We start from the raw sequence: 20659 nt of genomic DNA on the forward strand, positions 1-20659 counted from the left end.
TGTGATGTATGATGTTTATTGATTTGTATTTGTTGAACCATCCTTGCATTCCTCAGATAAATTCCCCTGAATCATGATGTATTATCTTTTTGGTGTGTTGTTAGATTTGGCTTCCTAATATTTTGTTGAGAATTTTTATGTATATGTGCATTGAATGTATTAGCCTGCAGTTTTCTTCTTTTTGTTGTGTTCTTGTCTGGTTTTGGTTTCAGGGTTATCCCAGCCTCATAGAATGAGTTAGGAAGAATCATTCTGCTTTAATTTTTTGGAATAGTTTGAGAAAAATTGATATTAATTATTCCCTAAAGGTTCAGTAAACTTCAGCTGTGAAGCCATCCAGTCCTGGACTTTTCTTTTTTGGAAGACCTTTTGTTTTATTTTGTTTTGAGATGGAGTTTTGCTCTTGTTGGCCCAGGCTGGAGTGCAATGGCATGATCTCGACTCACTGCAACCTCTACCTCCCAGGTTCAAGTGATTCTCCTGCCTCAGCCTCCTGAGTAGCTGGAATTACAGGCATGCGCCACCACACCCAGCTAATTTTGTATTTTTAGTAAAGATGGAGTTTCGCCATGTTGGTCAGGCTGGTCTCAAACTCTAGACCTCAGGTGATCTGCCCGCCTCGACCTCCCAAAGTGCTGGGATTACAGGCATGAGCCACCGCACCCAGCTTGGGAGACTTTTTATTAGTGATTCAATCTGGTTACTTGTTATTGGTCTGTTCAGGTTTTCTGTTTCTTCCTGGTTCAATCTTGATAGGTTGTATGTGTCCAGGAATTTATCTAGTTTCTCTAGGTTTTCAAATTTGTGTATAGTTGTATTTTTTTGTTTTGTTTTGTTCTGTTTTGTTTTTTTAGACAGGGTCTCACTTTCTCCCAGGCCAGAGTGCACAGGTGTGATCATAGCTCACTGTAACCTCAAACTTCTGGGTTCAAGCAATCCTCCTGCTCCAGCCTGCTGAGTGGCTAGGACTATAGGTGTGCACCACTACTCCCAGCTAATATGTATATAGAGATAGAGTTTTGCTGTGTTGCCCAGGCTGGTCTTGAACTCCTGGAATCAAGTGATCCTTCCTCCCCGGTCTCCCAAAGCACTGGAATTACAAGCATGAGCCACTGCACTCATCCCAAGTTGTTCGTAGTTCAGTATTTCTGTGGTATCTGTTGACAAGTCTCCTTTTTGATTAAATGGGGAATTTAATCAGTTTACATTCAAGATGAGGCCCTCTCCTGATAGGCAAGACCTTCTCCTGTCATTTTATTGATTGTTTTCTTGTTGTTTTCTATTTCCTTTTTTCCTCTCTTATTGTTTATTTTTGTGGTTGGGTAGTTTTCTGTAATTAGATTTGGTTCTTTTCTCTTTCTAGTTCTTTTCTCTTTATAGTTTCACATGTTTTTATGATGGTGGTTATCATCCTTTTACTTCCAACTGTGAGACTCCTTTGAGCATTTCTTATAACGCTGGCTTAGTGGTGATGAATTTACAGAGTTTTTGCCTGTCTATAAAAGATTTTATTTCTCCTTCATTTCTGAGAGATAGCTTTGCTGGATATAATATTCTTGGATGACAGTTTTTTTTCTTTTCAATATTTTGAATATATCATCTAATTCTGTGCTGGCCTGTAAGGGTTCTATAAGAAATCTGTTACTAGTCTAATGGGAATTCCCTTATATGTGACTTGATGCTTTTCTCTTGCTACTTTTAGAATTTCTTTGTGTTTGACTTTTGACAATTTGAATATATTTTGCCTTGGAGAGGACCTATTTGGGTTGCATCTATTTGAGGTTCAGTGAGCTTCCTGGACCTAGATGTCTGTCTCGGACCCAAGATTTGGGAAATTTGCAGCTGTTATTTCGTTAAATATGTTTCCTTAACTTTCCCTTCTCTTCTGCTTGGCTGGCCTGTGGATATATCTGCTGTAGATGGCCCGTGGGGCTGTTTCTCAGGTTTGGGAAATGGGTACAAGGCTGCTCAGGGAACTCAGGAGTGTGTCCACCATAGACGGCCCTCAGAGCTATTTCTCAGGCCCTTGACATGGCTTCACAACTTCTTGACTGGCATGGGAGATGCCCCACATGGAACTGTTTCATAGGTCCAGGAGCAGGCACAGGGCTGCCCAGCCTGGGAATCAATCTGTCTACTAGGGGTGGTTCACACAACTTTTTCAGGTTTGGCATGTGGGTACAAGGCTGCTTGGCTGGCTCAGGGTTGTGGCTCAGAAGTGAGCCCTCCATAGGGCTCAGGTGACATGTTTGCCAGAGGTGACCCACAGGGCTGTTTCTCAGGTACAGTCGTGGGCTCCTGGCTGCTTGGATGGACTGAGAGTATGCCCACCAGGGGCAACCTGCTGTGCCCAGGGACAGGACTGTTTCTTAGACCTTGATTGCAGGTGGAGAGCTAAGGGCATATCTGCAGTGGGGGAGTGCTGTAGGGCTGTTTCTCAGGACCTGAGTACAGATGTGTAGCCTCTCTGCCAGCCCAAGGGATGTATCAGCTGCTGAGAAACTTAGGGGGTGCGCTCCCACTTGGAGGGCATGTAGCAGTTTTCTCTGGCTCAAGGGCAGGTTTGCCTTGGGTGGGACTGCCAGACTGTTCCTCTGACTGGAAGTGTGGCAGTGGCGGCAGAGTGTTGGGGAGCGGAGGGTAAGGGAGGTTGATTTCCCTGCTGTGCAGGACTGGAGTCACAGCCGATCCTGGGCCCTGGCTCTGCATAGTTGGGGTTGTGGTGTTCAGCCACCCATGTGGGTTTGGTGGAATGAAGATGGAGCTCCAGTGCTAGAGAAATTCAGTGGCTACTAACCTCCAGAGCAGGGTGAGCTCCAGAGGTGGCTCTGGTCTCAAGATGGCACCATGCTGCAGCAACTTTTCTCCCAGGGAGTGGATGGATGGGGGAGGGGAGTGTGCACCTTGTGCTCCTAATCTGGGGCAGTGCAGCTGCATGAATTCCTGGCAGCTCTCCAAACTGGGCTGGAGGCTTGCAAGGACTGTGGGCTTCTCCTGTAGTAAGGATTGTAGGTGTTTGCAGTGGCAGTGGGGGCTGGTAGGGATCTTCTGCTTACCTTTTCCCTGAAATGGGAAGTCCCTCCTGGCTCTAGGCAGATCCAATCTGGGTTGGGGAGACAGGGCTGCAGTGGCCAGGTATTTCCATGCTGCCCTCATAGACTTCCAGTCTCCACACCTGCATCTCCAGTTGCTCGCTGCACCCCAGTACTCTCCCATTGACACTCAAACTGAATCTTAGCTGTTTATTTGATGCCTAGGTTCTTTCTTATGGGGGGATGCGTGCTGGGTATCTCTAGTCAGTCATCTTATTGATGTCACCCTCTGAAATTAAAAATATTTAAATCTTAAATTACCCTTTTTTTTTTTTTTTGAGATGGAGTCTTGCTCTGTCAACAGGCTGGAGTGCAGTAGCGTGATCTTGGCTCACTGCAATCTGTGTCTCCCGGGTTCAAGGGATTCTTCTCCCTCAGCTTCCCGAGTAGCTGGGACTACAGGCGCGCATCACCATGCCCGGCTAATTTTTGTATTTTTAGTAGAGATGGGGTTTCACCATGTTGGCCAGGATAGTCTCGATCTCTTGACCTCGTGATCCGCCCATCTTGGCCTCCCAAAGTGCTGGGATTACAGATGTGAACCACTGCGCCTGGCCTGAATCTTAAATTACTCTAAGTAGTCGAGTTATTTGAACACCATGGCTTGTGTGTTCTCACAGTTTGATTTCCTTAGAAGGAATTTAGATAACTTTTCAAATAGATCAGAACAAGGAGAAAGTTATTTTAGACAAGGAGTATTACCTGGAGTAGAAGGCAGGCATGAAAGTATATGGTATATTTGTGAACCTGTGTAGCTAGAATGTAAGATATGTATATGGATGGGAGGTTGGGGAGGGCAGGTAATTGAAACTGTGGAACAAAGTAGAGATGATAGATGATACTGACTGGAGAAATAATAAATCTATGGTCAAATTGTAAAAGAAGGGTTTTGAATACAGTGTTGATTAAATTCTTTTCTTCGGCAGTGGGAGACTAGAGATTTTTAAGTGATGAGGTCAGTAATTTAAAAAGATAAGAAGTGAAAGTAAAGCAACAATAAGAGATTGTTAGTGTAGTCATGGTATTAGATATCAGCTTGTACCAGGTGTATGGTAGTGGGGCTAGAGAGGGATCATATGAGAGAAGTTTGGAGGTATGACAAATAGGTTATATTAATTTATTCCTTTATAATTATTGAGTGGTTTCTGTGTGCCAGGTATAGAATTTATAGTGGTGGGAGGTGGGAAAGGGGAGGAAACAAGAAAGATTCTAGGGTTCTTTGTTGGAAAATTGAACAGATAGTAAAAGATGAGTAGATTTGAGGAGGGAAAATACATCCTGTGTTTTGTTTTTTTTTTCTTGGAGGTAGTTGTAACAAATTCACAGAAGAGCTTAGTTTATGCTCTTACATTTTTTGCTTAGTATCTTGAGTTTATAAAAAGAATTGAAACTGGGTATCCTCCCTTTACTTCCTTCTGTTAGAAATAGCAGAAGTAAAAGTGCAGCTGTTGTTAGTTTAGAATCTTATCTTAGAATATTTAAATTTTACTTCTAGGCTGGAGTGCCGTGGTGCAATCTCAGCTCACTGCGACCTCCACCTCCTGAGTTCAAGCAATTCTCCTGCCTCAGCCTCCTGAGAAGCTGGGATTACAGGTGTGCGCCACAATGCCAGGCTAATTTTTGTATTTTTAGTAGAGATGTTTCACCATGTTGGCCAGGCTGGTCTTGAACTCCTGACCTCGTGATCTGCCCGCCTCGGCCTTCCAAATAAATTTAACTTTTTAATTGAGTCAGTAATGTAAAGAATTGAGTTGAGTACTTTAAAAATAAATGTTAAAAGAAGTAAAATGGTAAGCACAGTGGCTTACTTCTTTAATCCTAACACTTTGGGAGGCCAAGGTGGGAAGATTGCTTGGGGCCAGGAGTTTGAGACCAGCCTGGACAACATAGCAAGACCCCACAAAAAAAAAAGTTAGCCGAGTATAGTGGCTGGCACACAACTATAGTCCTAACTACTTGAGAGGCTAAGAAAGGAGGAACACTTGAGAGCCCAGGAGTTCGAGGTTGCAGTGAGCCAAAATTGTGCCACTGCATTCCAGCCTGGGTGACAGAGCGAGCCTCTGTCTCTAAATAACAACAACAACAACAATAATAATAATAATTAGAGATTTCTGAGTAAAAATTAAGTGGGGTCACATAATTTTTCTTCACTAAAACCAATTTAAAGAAGGAAAGAGTAGATGGTGGGTTGAAGAAAGAGGGCAGAAATGGAAAGAAGCAGACAAAAAAGGGGTATCTGTAGCCTTATACCAAATACTTCAAAAGTGGAAGGTAAAGAAAGAATGAGAAGATACTAGTTGTATATGACAAGTCTTCTAATCCCAGCCCCATATCCCAGAAACAAGACTAAGGAAAGAGGAAGCCTACAAAATATTGCGATATCTCATTCATACTTCTAGAGAAGTAGACCTAGGAGGTGAGTAGGAAGCAAAAAGTCAAGGAAAAATCCTTGAGAAGACCCTACATACCAGTGCTGAGCCTTAGCAGAGGCAGCAAGCATTGACATTTTGAATGGTACTCTGAGTTAAGGGCAAGAGCCAAAGCCCATGAAGGTAGGCTAGATCCCTCACTAGGGAGATCAGTCTTGGTACAGGACATTTAAGGACACCTCAGCCATGCCTGTGCTCAGTCCAATTTTAGCTCTTCCTTTTCTGTGTCGTTGGATTGTAGAAAAGTAGATTAAGAGTAGTTCCTAATTCTCAAACTGAAGTTTGTGTGTGTATGCATAAACATGTGTACACAAAAATAAAAATGGACCCAACTAAGATGAGAAAGGTGTTAGGGGTTGCCATGCAGAATCTTAGATATCAGAGTAAATAGGAGCTGAGGATAGCAGTTTCTGTATTAAATGTGATTAAAAAAAATATAGGATGGCAACTCTACAAATATAGGAGAAAAATAAAGGAAAGAAGTAACTCTGAAAAGACTAGGTAAGAATAGCTGATATCCCTAAAATAGAGACTTCAACAAATGGAAGAGAAAAAGTATTCAGAAATAAAATCCAGACAAAAGCTTTTGAAATGAAATGTGTATTTGCAGATTGACAGGCACACTAAATGCTAGGAAAAAAATATGAAATGATTAAAATTAACCATATCCTAGTAGTTTTTAACTTCAGAAATAAGGAGGGAATTATTTTGTTATCCTGGCCAGAAAGAGAAAAACATGACCTATACAAAGAGAAAAAAATTCAAGGTAGCTGAATTTTAACTTCTCAGTTATTGTCAATTCCAGAAGACAATGGAAAAATGTTTACAAAGTTTTGATGGTAGGAATTTGTGAACCAGAAGTATTATACCCAACAGGATCAGATAGATTTGTTTTGGCTGCTAATAACAGTGGCTTAAACTACAATGATTTATAATCTTGAGTACAAGAAGTATAGAAATAGTCAGTCTAGAACTAGTATGGTGGCTTCACCCAAGGCAACCCAGGATCTTCCCTATCTATGAACACACCTGGTTTCTAGTCTCAGTGTCACTGTCCATGGTGGCTACTGGAGCTGTCATCATTAAAATAACATTGAAAAGATCAGGAAAAGGGAGGGGAGAAAGAACAAAAGGGCTTTTCCCAACTACAAGTACTACCCAACACTTTTGGGTGGTGTTTGGAGCAGAACTTAGTCTTGGCCACATCTAACTGCAAGAAAGGTTAGGAAAGGTGTTTATTTTGGGCAGCAGTGTGCCAGCACAATTTTCAAAGAGGATGATGGAATAATGGGTGTCAATTAGCAGTCTCTGCCATGCCAACCAAGTGGTTAATCAAATACACAGGAAGCAATGAAGATGTTCTCTAACATGTAAGAGCACAGAATATAGCAGTCCTTTCTTGAAAAATACTGTTTGATGATTAAATCAAGTCAACCTCAAATGAAACAAAATTAAATAGTAATGACTTCAGGTATGGCAAAGCCATCTTAAAATAATCAGGGGTGATCATCAAATCCATTTAAATACAGAAGAAAATGGAACAACTTTGAGAAAGGTGGCTGTGGAATAAAATCTAAATGTGAGATCTTTGGAGAAGTGTAAGCATGTTAATTATGTCTGCTTTCATAACAGGAAGCTATGGATACAATGTAAAGTTGAACATGTAGATAAAAGTTAAAATCACTGTGGATTTATTAAAGAATGATTTTTGTCACTTTTTTCTTTTGTTTTGATGGCTCTATAAGCTAAGGAAAATTTTTTCTAAATGTTAGGAGGATGTTTTAAGACCTAAATAACTCTTGTGGCAAGACACCTGAAGTTCGTGAGTTCTTCCAGTTTTCATTTTCTTTTCTTAGAATTCATGGAAAATTAAATTAATATTTTATTTTCATTTTATTTTTATTTACTTATTCTTTTTGAGACGGAATCTTGCTTTGTCACCCAGGCTGGAATGCAGTGGTGCAGCCCCGGCCCACTGTGTCTATTTATTTGGCAAAATGAAATCATACTCTTTATGATTCTGCATCTTAAAAAAAAAATCTCAGGTGGGAATGATGGTTCATCATGCCTGTAATCCCTGCACTTTGTGAGGCTGAGGTGGGAGGATTGCTTGAGCCCAGGGCAACATAGTGCGGAAAAAAAAAAAAAAATTAGCCGGGCATGGTGGTGTGCACCTGTAGTCTTGACTACTTGGGAGACTGAGGCAGGAGGATCATTTGAGTTGGTGAGGTTCAGGCTGCAGTGAGCCATGATTGCTCCACTGCACGTTAGCTTGGGTAACAGTGAGACCCTGTCTCAAAAATAAATAAATAAATAAATAAACTCTTACCCCTCTGTTTAGTTTATTTCTTCTTTGACTTCTTTATTTTTATATTTTGTAGCTATGGTTAACTTAACAGGCCACAAACTAAATTTTTGTGTTTCCTTTCATAACCATTGTTTTTTTCTGTCTCAGAAAATGGTTTAAGCCAAAAACCTAGATTCTTTTCTTCTTAATCCCTCCCTCAACCTGCCCCATCCCAGTCTATTCCTAGATTTTGTTGATTTTACCCATACATATGACTCAAAACTACCTCTAGTCCATCTATATTACTTGCCTCTGAGCCCACTATATCCTCTTCTTTTGCGTGGAACTGTGATCATACTTTGTTAACTAGCCTCACAACTTCCACTCTGAGCCTTGCAGTCCTGTTCATTCTCTGTGCCACAATAAGAATGGTCTTTTGGAAATTGGATGGTCACTGCTCTGCTGGGATCACTTCAATTACTTTCTGTTTTATTTATAACAAAATTACTTGCTATGGCATCTATGACCTGATGCCTCCTATCTCCTTCTCAGACTTTATCTTGAACCACTGCCATTTGTGTCCCAAGGTCTTTGTGTTTGCTCTTCCTGCTGCCTGAAATGTCCTTTTCTTAATTCTTAGCATAGCTGGCTGTTATCCTTCAGATCTCAATTCAGAGTATTGAGAGGGGACCTTGTTAGCCATCCTTTCCAAAAGTATCCCATCCAGTCCCAATCATCTCCCTGTTTGTTTAGGGCACTTCCTCAACACAAGTCTTGATCATTTTGTATCTTCTCTGTGCAATGCAGGTTTCATCAGGGCAGCCATCTTGTTTGTTGTACACTGTTGTATCCTCAGGGTCGATTACTGTGCAGTGTTAGTAAATGTTCAGTAAATATTTTTTTAAATGATTAGATAGTGGCTGAAACATCTCTAAAGCAATGTTCAAATTTTATTTAATTGCATTTTTTTTTTTTTAAATTCAAGACAGAGTCTTGCTCTGTCACCCAGAGCTGGAGTGCAATGGTGTGATCTTGGTTCACTGCAACTTCTGCTTCCCAGGTTCAAGCAATTCTCCTGCCTCAGCCTCTCGAGTAGCTGGGATTACAGGCATGTGCCACCATGCCCGGCTACTTTTTGTACTTTTAGTAGAGACAGGGTTTCACCATATTGACCAGGCTGGTCTTGAACTCCTGACCTCATGATCCGCCCGACTCAACCTCCAAAATTGCTGGGATTACAGGTGCGAGCCACTGAGCCCAGCCTCAGTAGTATTTTTGATGATGAGGTATTGTTAGCAAATTTTAATCTCTAAGTCATTTTTAAGGTCTGTTAACTCTTTAAGCCATTTAGTTAACTCTTTAAGCCATTTAGATATCATTTAATCCATTATTATTTTGATAAAGAGTACCTGGAACACTAATTTAGAATGTTTCTACTGAAAACGAGTAATAACATGTCCATGTTTGAATTGAGCCTGATAGGTTGGTGGTAAAACTTTCCTCTGAGTAAATGAGGAAGTTAAACCATTTAAATGGATCATATTTCATTACTGATTTTTCTAAGCAGCACAGCAGTCAAATAAAAGAAAAAGCCAGTACATTATAATTAGCTATTTAAAGGACATTTAAGTACTTAACAAAATAACAAAAAACCCAAATAATGCTCAAGGAATGGTAGAGTAAATTAATTCATCTGTGGTTGTACTTTGGTTGGTAATAGTAATACTGAAGTTAAGAAACCCTGAAATTTAAAAAGTTGCTTTAAAAGACATATCAGGTGGGTTGGTTGTACCCATCAGGAAATTCTGCAGAGGGCTTTGTGGTTAGTATCAAGATTATAACTCTAGGCCATGTATAGTGGCTCACGCCTGTAATCCCAACACTTTGGGAAGCCGAGGCGGGCAGATCACTTGAGGTCAAGAGTTCAAGACCAGCTTGGCCAACATGGTGAAACCCTAAAAATTCAAAATACAAAATTTATGTAGGAAAAAGATAGCAACATGTATGTTTGGTACTATCTGCTAAAAATACAAAAATTAGCTGGGTGTGGTGGCATGCACCTGTAATCCCAGCTACTTGGGAGGCTGAGGCACAAGAATTGCTTGAACCCAGGAGGCAGCAGTTGCAGTGAGCCGAACACTGCACACCTGCCTGGGTGACAGGGTAAGACTCCATCTCAAAAAAAAAAAAATTGTAACTCTAGGCTGGTCGTGGTGACTCACGCCTATAATCCTAGCACTTTGGGGTGCCAAGGCAGGAGGATTGCTTGAAGTCAGGAGTTTGAGACCAGCCTGGACAACAAAGTGAGACCCGGCCTCACAAAAAGCAAAAAAATAAAAAAATATTAGCCAGGCGTGATGCTGTCCACCTTTAGTCCCAGCTACTCGAGAGACTGAGGTGGAGGAACTCTTGAGCCCAGGAGTGTGAGGCTACAGTGAACTATGATTTCACCATTGAACTCCAGCCTAGGTGGCAGAGTGAGATCCTGTCTCCTAACAAAGAGATTATAGATATAGGAATTCACTTAGATTTTGTAACAGCACAAAACACTTTTATTAGTACAGGTTTAGAGAGATGTTACTTGCCTGTAGTTTTTCTTCTTAGATTATGTATCATCTTCTAGCCCAAAGTACACAGACTATGCATTGGTTCCATTAAGGAAAATAAAAATTACAGATACTCATTTTATGACAGGTATAATAGAAAATGTATAGCTGTTTATTAGACCTTATTTTGCATTTCGTTTAAAATTACAACTTTGACCATAAAACATGTGGTGTTTATTCTTCCAAACATTTCCATGAAATATTATCCTCATTCCAGATGAAGAATTAAAATTGTTCCTATAACTTGTAATAATTTATAGGTCACATGATTACAAAGTAGGAGCCCTGAAACTAGTAGGAGATTGCATTCTTTTTGTTTAGCTTTTGTATCACTATGAAAGATGTGATTTGAACCTTAGCATTTATTACCCTTTTAAGGGCAGAGCAACTTTGTTCCCAGTTTTCAAGGTCTAAAAATGTCTTGTTTTGGTTGTGGAGAAGGCAGCTGAGTTATATTTAACTTTAGCATTTAGGAATGGTGTTAGACTAGACTTTAACGTACTTTCGTTGGACCTTTTAGATTTGCAATATATAAAACCTTTTAAATCTTACATATTGGTGACTGAGTGACAGATCAGTAAATAAACCAACCATATTTATTATACTTCATGATATCTTTGTACCCTTTAATGTTATGAAAAAGTATGTTTGTTTATGTGCGTGTTGGGGGAGTACAGGAGTTGGACAGGTAGAGTTTTCAATTCTAGCCCTTAAATTAGTCTGTGGTGGTACTTTGGTTGGCAACTTTTTAATTTGATTTGTAAATATTTGTGTTTAATATAGGCGAAAAGTTTTAGGAAAATTCAGAGATAATAAAGACATTGGACTACTCTCAAAGAACGTATAGGTGGGAGGTAGGGGCACAAACAGAAAAGTACACTAAAGTCTATATAAAACAATATATTAAGTATATAGCAGTCCCCCTTATCTGTGAGGGTTATATTCCAAGATCCCCAATGGAAACCTGAAGCCACAGATAGTACCAAACCTATATTTGCTATGTTTTTTCCTGCATATACATACTTATGATAAAGTTTATTTTATAAATTAGGTACAGTAAGACAGGGTCCCCAACCAGTTGGTCTGCAACCTGGCAGGAACTGTGGGCTGCACAACAGGAGGTGAGTGGTGGGCAAGTGAGCGAAGCTGCATCTGTATTTACAGCTGCCCCCAGTCACTTGCATTACCATCTGAGCTCTGCCTCCTGTCAGCTCAGCAGCGGTATTAGATTCTCATAAGAGTGCGAACCCTGTTCTCAACTGTATGTGAGGGATCTAGGTTGCATGCTCCTTATGAGAATCTAATGCCTGATTGTGTGAGGTGGAGTTGAGACAGTGATGCTAGCTAGCACTGGGGAGCAGCTGCAAATACAGATTAACATTAGCAGAGAGGTTTGACTGCACAGAGACCGCAATAAATAAATTGCTTGCAGACTCATATCAAAACCCTATCAGTGAGTTGAGTGCTTCATTTTTACAGCTGTATCTGGTGACAGGCTTTAAGTCAGAATCCAACACTTAATTTTAGTCCATGCATGGCTCACCTATTATATATTACTTACCTTGTCCATCCACACGTCTTTCTCACACTGCACTTACCTCAGTCACAGATTTGGTTAAGCCCACAAGCTAGCCTTAGCCAAAATGAGTAAATAACAAAACATTACTAGAGAGCTTCTTTGTAAAGGGGGAAGACCCAATGATGAGACAGCAGAAGACTGTAAGACTGCCAACAAAAAGAAAGCTGCATTTAAAAGAATACCAAGAGTCCCACTTAAATTATGGGTTCATTGCAACAGGTGATTCACATTCTCCAGGCCTGCTTTGTATATGTGGTGACTAGCTATCCAGCAAAGCCATGAAACCTTCAAAACTGCGTTGTCACATGGAGACCACTTATCCTGCATTAAAAGACAAGGCTTTGGAGTTTTTCAGAAGAAAAAAACGTGAACCTGAAGAACAGAAGCAATTATGGAAGGCCACCACTTCATCAAATGTGTCTGCACTGAGAGCATTATTCTTAGTGGCTAACAGTATTGCTAAAGCTAAGAAGCTGTTTACTATTGGTGAAGAGTTGATCCTGCCTGCTTGCTGTTAAGGACATTTGTTATGAACTTTTAGGAGAGGCTGCAGTTCAGAAGGTGGCACATGTTCCTTTTTCAGCTATTACCATAACTAGATGCTTTGATGAAATAGAGGATATTGAGGCACAATTGTTAGGATTAATGAGTCACCATGGTGTGCAATCCAGGTTGACAAGTCTACTGATGTTGACAACAAGGCCGTAGTGCTTGTTTTTGTGTCATATACTTCTCAGGAGGATGTGCATGAGGATATGTTATGTGCCCTTTTGTTGCCAACCAGTACCACAGCTGTAGAACTGATTTGGTGATTTTGTGTTGGTATATACATGAACGGAGTGGCTGCCATGACTGGACAGCTTTCTGGTTTCACTACTTCGGTCAAAGAGGTTGCTTCTGCATGCGTGTCTACGCACTGTGTCATCCATAGAGAAATGCTGACTAGGCACAAAATGTCACCCAAACTTAACCAACATTTTCAGGATGTGATTAAAATTATCAACCACATTAAAGTACATGCCTTTAGTTTATGTCTGTTTGTGCAGCTCTGTGAGGAAATGGATGCAGAGCACACACAGCTTCTCTTATCCACAGAAGTAAGATGGCTTTCTAAAGGTAGATCAGTGGCCAGAGGTTTTGAGTTACAAGGTCTCTCCAGAGATTTTTTTTTTTTTTTTGAGACAGAGTCTTGCTCTGTCCCCCAGGCTGGAGTGCAGTGGCGCGATCTTGGCTCACTGCAAGCTCTGCCTCCCGGGTACATGCCATTCTCCTGCCTCAGCCTCCCGATTAGCTGGGAGTACAGGCACCCGCCACCATGCCCAGTCAATTTTTTGTATTTTTAGTAGAGACGGGGTTTCACCCTGTTGGCCAGGATGGTCTCAATCTCCTGACCTCGTGATCTGCCCGCCTCGGCCTCCCAGAGTGCTGGGACCACAGGCGTGAGCCACCGTGCCTGGCTTTTTATTTTTATTTTTAGAAAAATTGTTATCACTGGCAGCACATTTCAGTGACACAGAATGGATCACAAAACTTGCTTAATTTGTGTGACATATTCAGCCTGCTCAAAGAACTCAGCTTGTGACTTCAGGGGAGAACAACAAATGTGTTCAAGTCAGTAGATAAAGTGGCTGCATTCAAAGCCATACTGGAATTATGGGGGTGACGAGTGAACATTGAGGGATTTTTTTGACATGTTTCAAACATTAGCAGAGATTTTGAGAGAGACTGAGCCAGGACCTTCTTTCTCCCAGCTGGTGCATTATCACCTATCTCAGCTTTCAAAAGAGTTTGAGCATTACTTCCCAACCAGAAAACACCCCCGAACTGGGAAGTAATGGATCTGCAACCTGTTTGTGAATAAGCCAACTGTATCGACTTTGTCCATGCTAGAAGAGGATCAACTGATTAAGGTCTCACATGATGGTGGCCTTAAAAGTATGTTTGAGACAACTTCAAATCTCCATACATTCTGGATTAAAGTCAAGGCGGACTGTCCTTGCCACAAAAACACTGAAAAGTCTGTTTCCATTTCTATCATCCTATCTTTGTGAAGCAGGGTTTTCTGTAGTATAGTTGACAGCAACCAAAATGAGATTATGGAATAGACTGGACATAACACACTTTGGGTGTCACTGTCTCCCATCATCCCCAGATGGGACCATCTAGTTGCAGGAAAAGAAGCTCAGGACTCCCACTGATTTCTACGTTATGGTGGGTTGAATAATTATTTCATTATATATTATAATGTAATAATAATAGAAATAAAGTATACAATAAATGTAATGCTCTTGAATCATCCCAAAACCATCTCCCCACCCTGGCCATGGAAAAATTTTCTTCTACAAAACCAGTCCCTGGTGCTAAAAAAGGTTGGGAACTGCTGCAAGTAAGAGATAGATAATAACAAATAATAAAATAGAACAGTTATAACAGTATACTCTAATGAAAAGTTATGTGAATTTGGTCTCTCTCTGTCTCCAAATATCTTATTTTACTGTACTGCAGTGACTGCAGTAACTGAAATGTGGAAAGCAAAGCCTTGGATAAAGGGGATGCTACTGTAAGGGGAACACAGAACAGGATGAGAAATATTGAATGGAAGAATTTGGGAGAAACATATGGAGAAAGTGAAATTTTGGAGGTCTTGTCACAATCTTCCTTGTTTTAGAAAAAGAAGTGTTAATTTTGGCACAGAGGTAGAAAATGTTGAAAGGATGGGATGGTTGAAACAAGTTGTATGAGAAGATGATGAGCAATAATGTTGGACAATTAAGGTCAGATTGTAGAGAGTCTAAATACAGTACTTGTGGATTTTATTTTGTAAGCAGCAGAGAATGATACAAGGTTGTTGGAATGGAATAATAATATGAGGGCCTGAAGAGATTTATATAAACTACTTTTAACAAATTAAAAGCTCTTTAGGGCCCAGCGTGGTGGCTCATACCTGTAATCCCAGCACTTTTGGAGGCTGAGGTAAGAAGATTGCTGAGGACAGCAGTTCAAGACCAGCCTGGGCAGCATAGTGAGACTCCATCTCTCTCTACAAAAAATTTTTAAAATAGCCCAGTTTGGTGGCATGCAACTTTAGCTACTCGGGAGGCTAAGGCAGGACAGTCGCTTGAGCCCAGGAGTTTGATGTTACAGTGAGCTATGATCAAGCCACTGCACTTCAGTCTGGGTGACAGTGAGACCCTGTCTCTAAAAACAAAATAAATAGATATTTTTTATTTAGTCTAACAGTTTCTACTATGTTAAATTCCATATATGTAACACTTTTAAGAAGTAATATTAATGTTTTTGGGTGTGTTAGTAAGAATTCAGAGGAACTTCTGTACATTATTGGAATTGGTGACCTGAGAGGAAGAAGCTGAAACAAAATTAATATAAGCAGAGGGTTTATTTGAATCAAGCTTGAGGATTGCAACTGGGAGCACAGATTTGAGTTGCTCTGAATATACTCTCTGATTAGCAGCAGTTCAAAGTGGATTTTTCCAGCCTGGGCAACATAGTGAGACCTCATGTCTACTAAAATTCAAAAAAATTAGCCAGGCATCATGGTACATTCCTGTAGTCCCAGCTACTTTTGGGGCTGAGGCAGAAGGATCACTTGAGCTGGGAAGTCGAAGCTGCCGTGAGCCCTGATCGTGCCATGCACTCTAGCCTGGGCAACTGAGTGAGACTTTGTCTCAAAAAAAAAAAAAAAAAAAAAAGATTTTTTTTCTTTTAAAGGGAAAGAAGAAGCAGTTCCTGAGTTGTTTACTGAGAATTTATGTTAAAATAACATAAACTATTGATTTGCTATACATTGTACTTTGTATCACAAATTCCAGAAACATGAAGATAAATGAGTGAGGCAGCTAGTCAGGAAGGAATGACTTTAAACAGTTGCCCCCCAGGCTTGGGTGTAGGGGCTTGACTGAAGTCCTATACTCACATGTCTGTGCTTGCATACCTCACATGGCTCAGACTGCTCTGAACTCTTTCTTTTCACACAATTGTTATTTAACCTTTGTTGAGTTGTGGAATATTTGGCTAGATGGCACTTGGAAAAAACTGAGGTCCAGAGAACTCAGTACTTATTCAAGAGCACACAGCTCTTAGTATCAGAACTTGGATCTAGAACCCAGTCCTCTTGATGCTTAGTCATTGCTTTTTATCTGCTGTACTTCCTTTACCATATATTACAGTGTACTGAGTACTTAGAGACAAAGAAAGACTGATGCCACATTTTTTCTTTAAGAGTATTTATATATGACCAAGTGACCTGTGTGATCACATATTGCTTTATATTTCTATTTAAATTACAGATTTTTGAGCATATATTGGTGCTAGAAGAGAGACATTAAGCTTCAGCATTTTTTAGTCCAAATGAAAGCTGGCCGAGTGTGGTGACTCATGCCTGTAATTCCAGTACTTTTGGAGGCTGAGGCGGGCGGATCACATGAGGTCAGGAGTTCGAGACCAGCCTGGCCAACATGGTAAAACCCAGTCTCTATTAAAAATACCAAAAATTAGCCTGGCGTGGTGGTGGGCACCTGTAATCCTAGCTACTGAGGAGACTGAGACAGGAGAATTGCTTGAACCCGGGAGGTGGAGCTTGCATTGAGCCGAGATCACACCATTGCATTCCAGCCTGGGCAATGAGAGCAAAACTCCATCTCAAAAAAAAAAAAAAAAAGAAAAAAGAAAAAAAAAAGAAAGCTTCATCTTGGAGGAGTAGGATTTGAGCTGATTTAGAAGGATGTATGAGTGGAGAAAAGGATGGAATAGGAATAATAATAACACAGGCAAAGTGTCAGAGGTGGAAATACATTGTTTTCTGAGCCTAGTTAGAGTCATGCCAGAACAGAGAATTTTGGTTCAGATAATGAGAGATGTACATTGTAACATTGTATAGTATTTGATATAATTTTTGTAACATGGGGATTGGTTAAAAATCTGACAATGTGGGAGACCGTATTTGTGCAAAGAATACTCATGGGCATTATTATACAGTTGACCCTTGAACAATTGAGGGTTAGGGGTACTGACCCCTGTGCTGTGGAAAATTTGGCTATAACTTTTGAATACCCCAAAACTTAACTACTAATAGCCTACTGTTGACAGGAAGTCTTACTAATAACATAAACAGGTAATACATATTTTATATGTTATAGGTTTATGTACTGTATAATTACAATAAAGTAAGCTAGAGAAAAAGTGTTATTAAATTGTAAAGAAGGGAAAATAGGCCGGGCACAGTGGCTCACACCTGTAATCCCAGCACTTTGGGTGGCCGAGATGGGAGGATCACATGAGGTCAGAAGTTCAAGAACAACCTGACCAACATGGAGCAACCCTGTCTCTACTAAAAATACGAAATTAGCTGTATGTAGTGGCACATGCCTGTAATCCCAGCTAGCAGGAGAATCGCTTGAACCTGGGAGGCAGAGGTTGCAGTGAGCCAAGATCATACCGAGATTACACCATTGCACTCCAGCCTGGGCAACAAGAGTGAAAACTCCATCTGGAAAAAAAAGAAAAGAAGAAGAAGAGAAAATATATTTACTATTCCTTAAGTGGAAGTGGATCATGATAAAGGTCTTCATCCTTGTCATCTTCACATTGAATAGGTTGAAGAAGTGGAGCAGTTGGTTTTGCCTTCCTGGATAGCAGAGGCAGAAGAGGTAAAAGAGGAGGCAGGAGTAGCAGGCACACTTGGTATAACTTTTATTGAAAAAAATCCACATATAAGCGGACCAGCGCAGCTTACCCCCCATGTTGTTCAGCTGTATTTGATTGAGATTCCGTAGAGGCAGACTTAACATACCATCTGTTCTGTACTCATCTTTTCCCACCACCCTGGTCTTTGGCATTTTGTGTGGAAATCAATACAGTAAATAAAGACACATACACACGTATGTTTATTGTGGCACTATTCACAATAGCAAGGACTTGGAACCAACCCAAATGCCCATCAATGATAGACTGGATAAACAAAATACTATGCAGCCATAAAAAAGGGTGAGTTCATGTCCTTTGCAGGGACATGGGTGATGCTGGAAACCATCATTCACAGTGTATTCTCACTCATAAGTGGGAGTTGAACAATGAGAACACATGGAGACAGGGAGGGGAACATCATACCCTGGGGCCTGTCGGGGTGGGGGACTCAGGAAGGGATAGCATTAGGAGAAATACCCAGTGTAGATGACGGGTTGATGGGTGCAGCAAACCACCATCGCACATGTATACTTGTGTAACAACCCTGCACGTTCTGCAGATGTACCCCAAAACTTAAAGTATAATTTAAAAAAAAGCAAAAAATAAAAATAAAAAAAGAAGAATTTCAGATATTTTGTTAAGGTGTGATAATTAAATCTGTGTCAAGGATAGTATTAGCTTAGAGTTAACCGCCCAATATTATGCCTGCAGTTAGCCCTATGGTTTTAGGATTGGATTATTTCTAAATAAATAAGTATTATGCATCATAATACCCATGCTTGTATCAGATCAGTTGATCAAAAAAGATTTAAGATCCTCTAGTAAAGGTCCCCAGTAAGTTTTTTTGCTTTTTTTCTGTAAATAAACTTTAATATGATAATTTAACATTAAATCTGAGCTATCATGATGGTAGAGACTATAAAACTGTATTCCTGTACTATCATAGAATCAAAGAACTTGGAAAGGCTTTAGAAATAATCTTCATTATTCATGAAATAACTTGACTTATTAATCCATGTTGTTTATACCCACATGTAATTTGGGTATCTTTGAGTGTGCTTTGTCAGATATCCAGTTCAGAAATCTATCTCAGCATGCTATAAAACCTGTTTTAAAAATAGGTATGAGCCATTCAGTTTGACTGAAAGGTTGTTGACACAATGGAAAAACTATTAAATGAGTTTGCACAGAAAATCACCATTACTGAAGAAAGGTTTTTTGTTTTTGTTTTTGTTTTAAAAAAAGAAAATTCGTTGAATTTTTATTTCTATAGACCCAAATAAATATAGTTTAAAATATTTAGAACACTTTATATAACTAGAATGCTGTTAGATTTTTGGTATTTATCTAAGTGTAGCTAGGTAAACCAAATATATATATATAAAGTCTTTGCGATTATTTTCTTGTGAGGCAGGCAGTATTTTTCTCACTTTCATTTGAGCTTTTTCTTTTTTTAAAAAAACTATTATTTATATGTGAATGTTTAAATATTCCCTAAATATATTAAATATCTGATATGTTTAATAGACTGACAAAATCCTTTCACATTTTGTATATGAAACGTATATTATTTACATTGTTAGGGGGTTAGGAAAAGGATCTTTATTTTGTTAGATAATCTGGAATATTTGTCAATAAAGATTGGGTAAAGTGAAAAGAGGGTAAGTGAAAAGTTGATATTCTCATCTTTTTGTACCATTTTTCATACTTTGCTTGAGGGGACAGGTTATAACCAATCTGGAAAGCATTTACAGTTGTCATGACAAACAAATATAATGAGGGTGTAATGTCTATTGAATAGTCCCCTAGCAAAATCAGTGGGGAAAACCTCTGGGATATAATGTGGTTAAAGTTAATAGATCATACTCAAAGGCTTCCAGGACAGAAAAACAAAAATGGGAAATTTTAAGTCAGTAAGGGAAAGCTTCCTCAAAAAACCCTCGTGAGAGAAATAAAGGTAGCCACACCTGACTGAGAAATTAGTGGAGGTGAACTTTGAAATCTGTAAATAATCCATGTGTATATAATTGAGAATTGACATTGTAACCTTATGATAATTGGGTAGCTGTTTTTATTTTCAGTGTGAACAAAAACTGGTTGCATGTATTTCTCTTTAAACTGCTATGTTTAAAAAAGGAAATATAAATACTTTCTAGTTCCCAGATTGGGGAATTTTTTATGTGAAAATTGATGATAAAAATAATTGTAATTGAAAACCTACTGCATGTCCTGGACTGTGGCAGGCATCTTATGTATATTATTTATTGGTCACAAAGATCCTATAAGGGATGGGGAGGTACAGTTATTTCTAATTTATAAGTGAAAGAAACAGGTTGAGAGAAATTCAGTGACTTCTTCAATTTTACGTAATAGATAGTGGAGCTAATATTTGAATTCAGGTCTTTTGACTGTATCCTTCTTTTCTTTCCATTATGTTAGGCTGTTTGTCAGGGATTTCAAAACATAGTTTGCTTGAATTTGATCAGTTAGAGTCACTAATATCTTAGGAAAGGTTATAAAATAATTTGGTTTATAACACTGTCAAAAATACAGGCATTAAATAAATTCTGCTTTAAATTTTAGAGGTTTATCATCTAAACATCTGAACTTGCTGATAATTTTTATTGTATCTGAATCTTAATATGCTCAAAAAACATGCATGCTCCCAAGAGTGATATATCAAACCTCTGGTACTTTGTTTACTGAGGCAAACTAGTAGTAGTGTTTCTACAGTTGGAGATCTGTATGTAGTAGGATTGGCTCAGCAGGGTGCTTTACTCCCAGGATTTTCCTGAGATCATCCTGTGTGGCCTTGGATGATCCTGGTTTGTAATGAGTTCTGGGGCCAATAACTGCTTTTGAACCTGTTCTAGGCTAATCCTTAACACTAGACTAGAAGTACCCTCTATGCCAGTGTCATCTTATGACTAAAATAGTATTCTGGAGTTGATGGGAATCAGTCT

General features: G+C 39.5%; 1 protein-coding gene across 10 annotated transcripts in view; it reads left to right on the forward strand.

Moving 5' to 3' along the window:
* The window catches only part of LOC105475369 (putative homeodomain transcription factor 2), a 158479-nt gene that overhangs the window by 18980 nt on the left and 118840 nt on the right, over positions 1-20659 (forward strand). The window contains exon 1 of one of the 10 annotated variants that reach the window (XM_071094737.1): positions 7325-7343. The exons of the other annotated variants lie outside the window; for them this stretch is intronic. The gene's annotated coding sequence lies outside the window, so the exon portion shown is untranslated. Of the gene's footprint in view, positions 1-7324; positions 7344-20659 lie in introns of those variants that run through there. 10 annotated transcript variants of the gene reach the window in all.

Source organism: Macaca nemestrina, chromosome 4 (assembly GCF_043159975.1).
Source record: "Macaca nemestrina isolate mMacNem1 chromosome 4, mMacNem.hap1, whole genome shotgun sequence".
Lineage (NCBI taxonomy): Eukaryota > Metazoa > Chordata > Mammalia > Primates > Cercopithecidae > Macaca > Macaca nemestrina.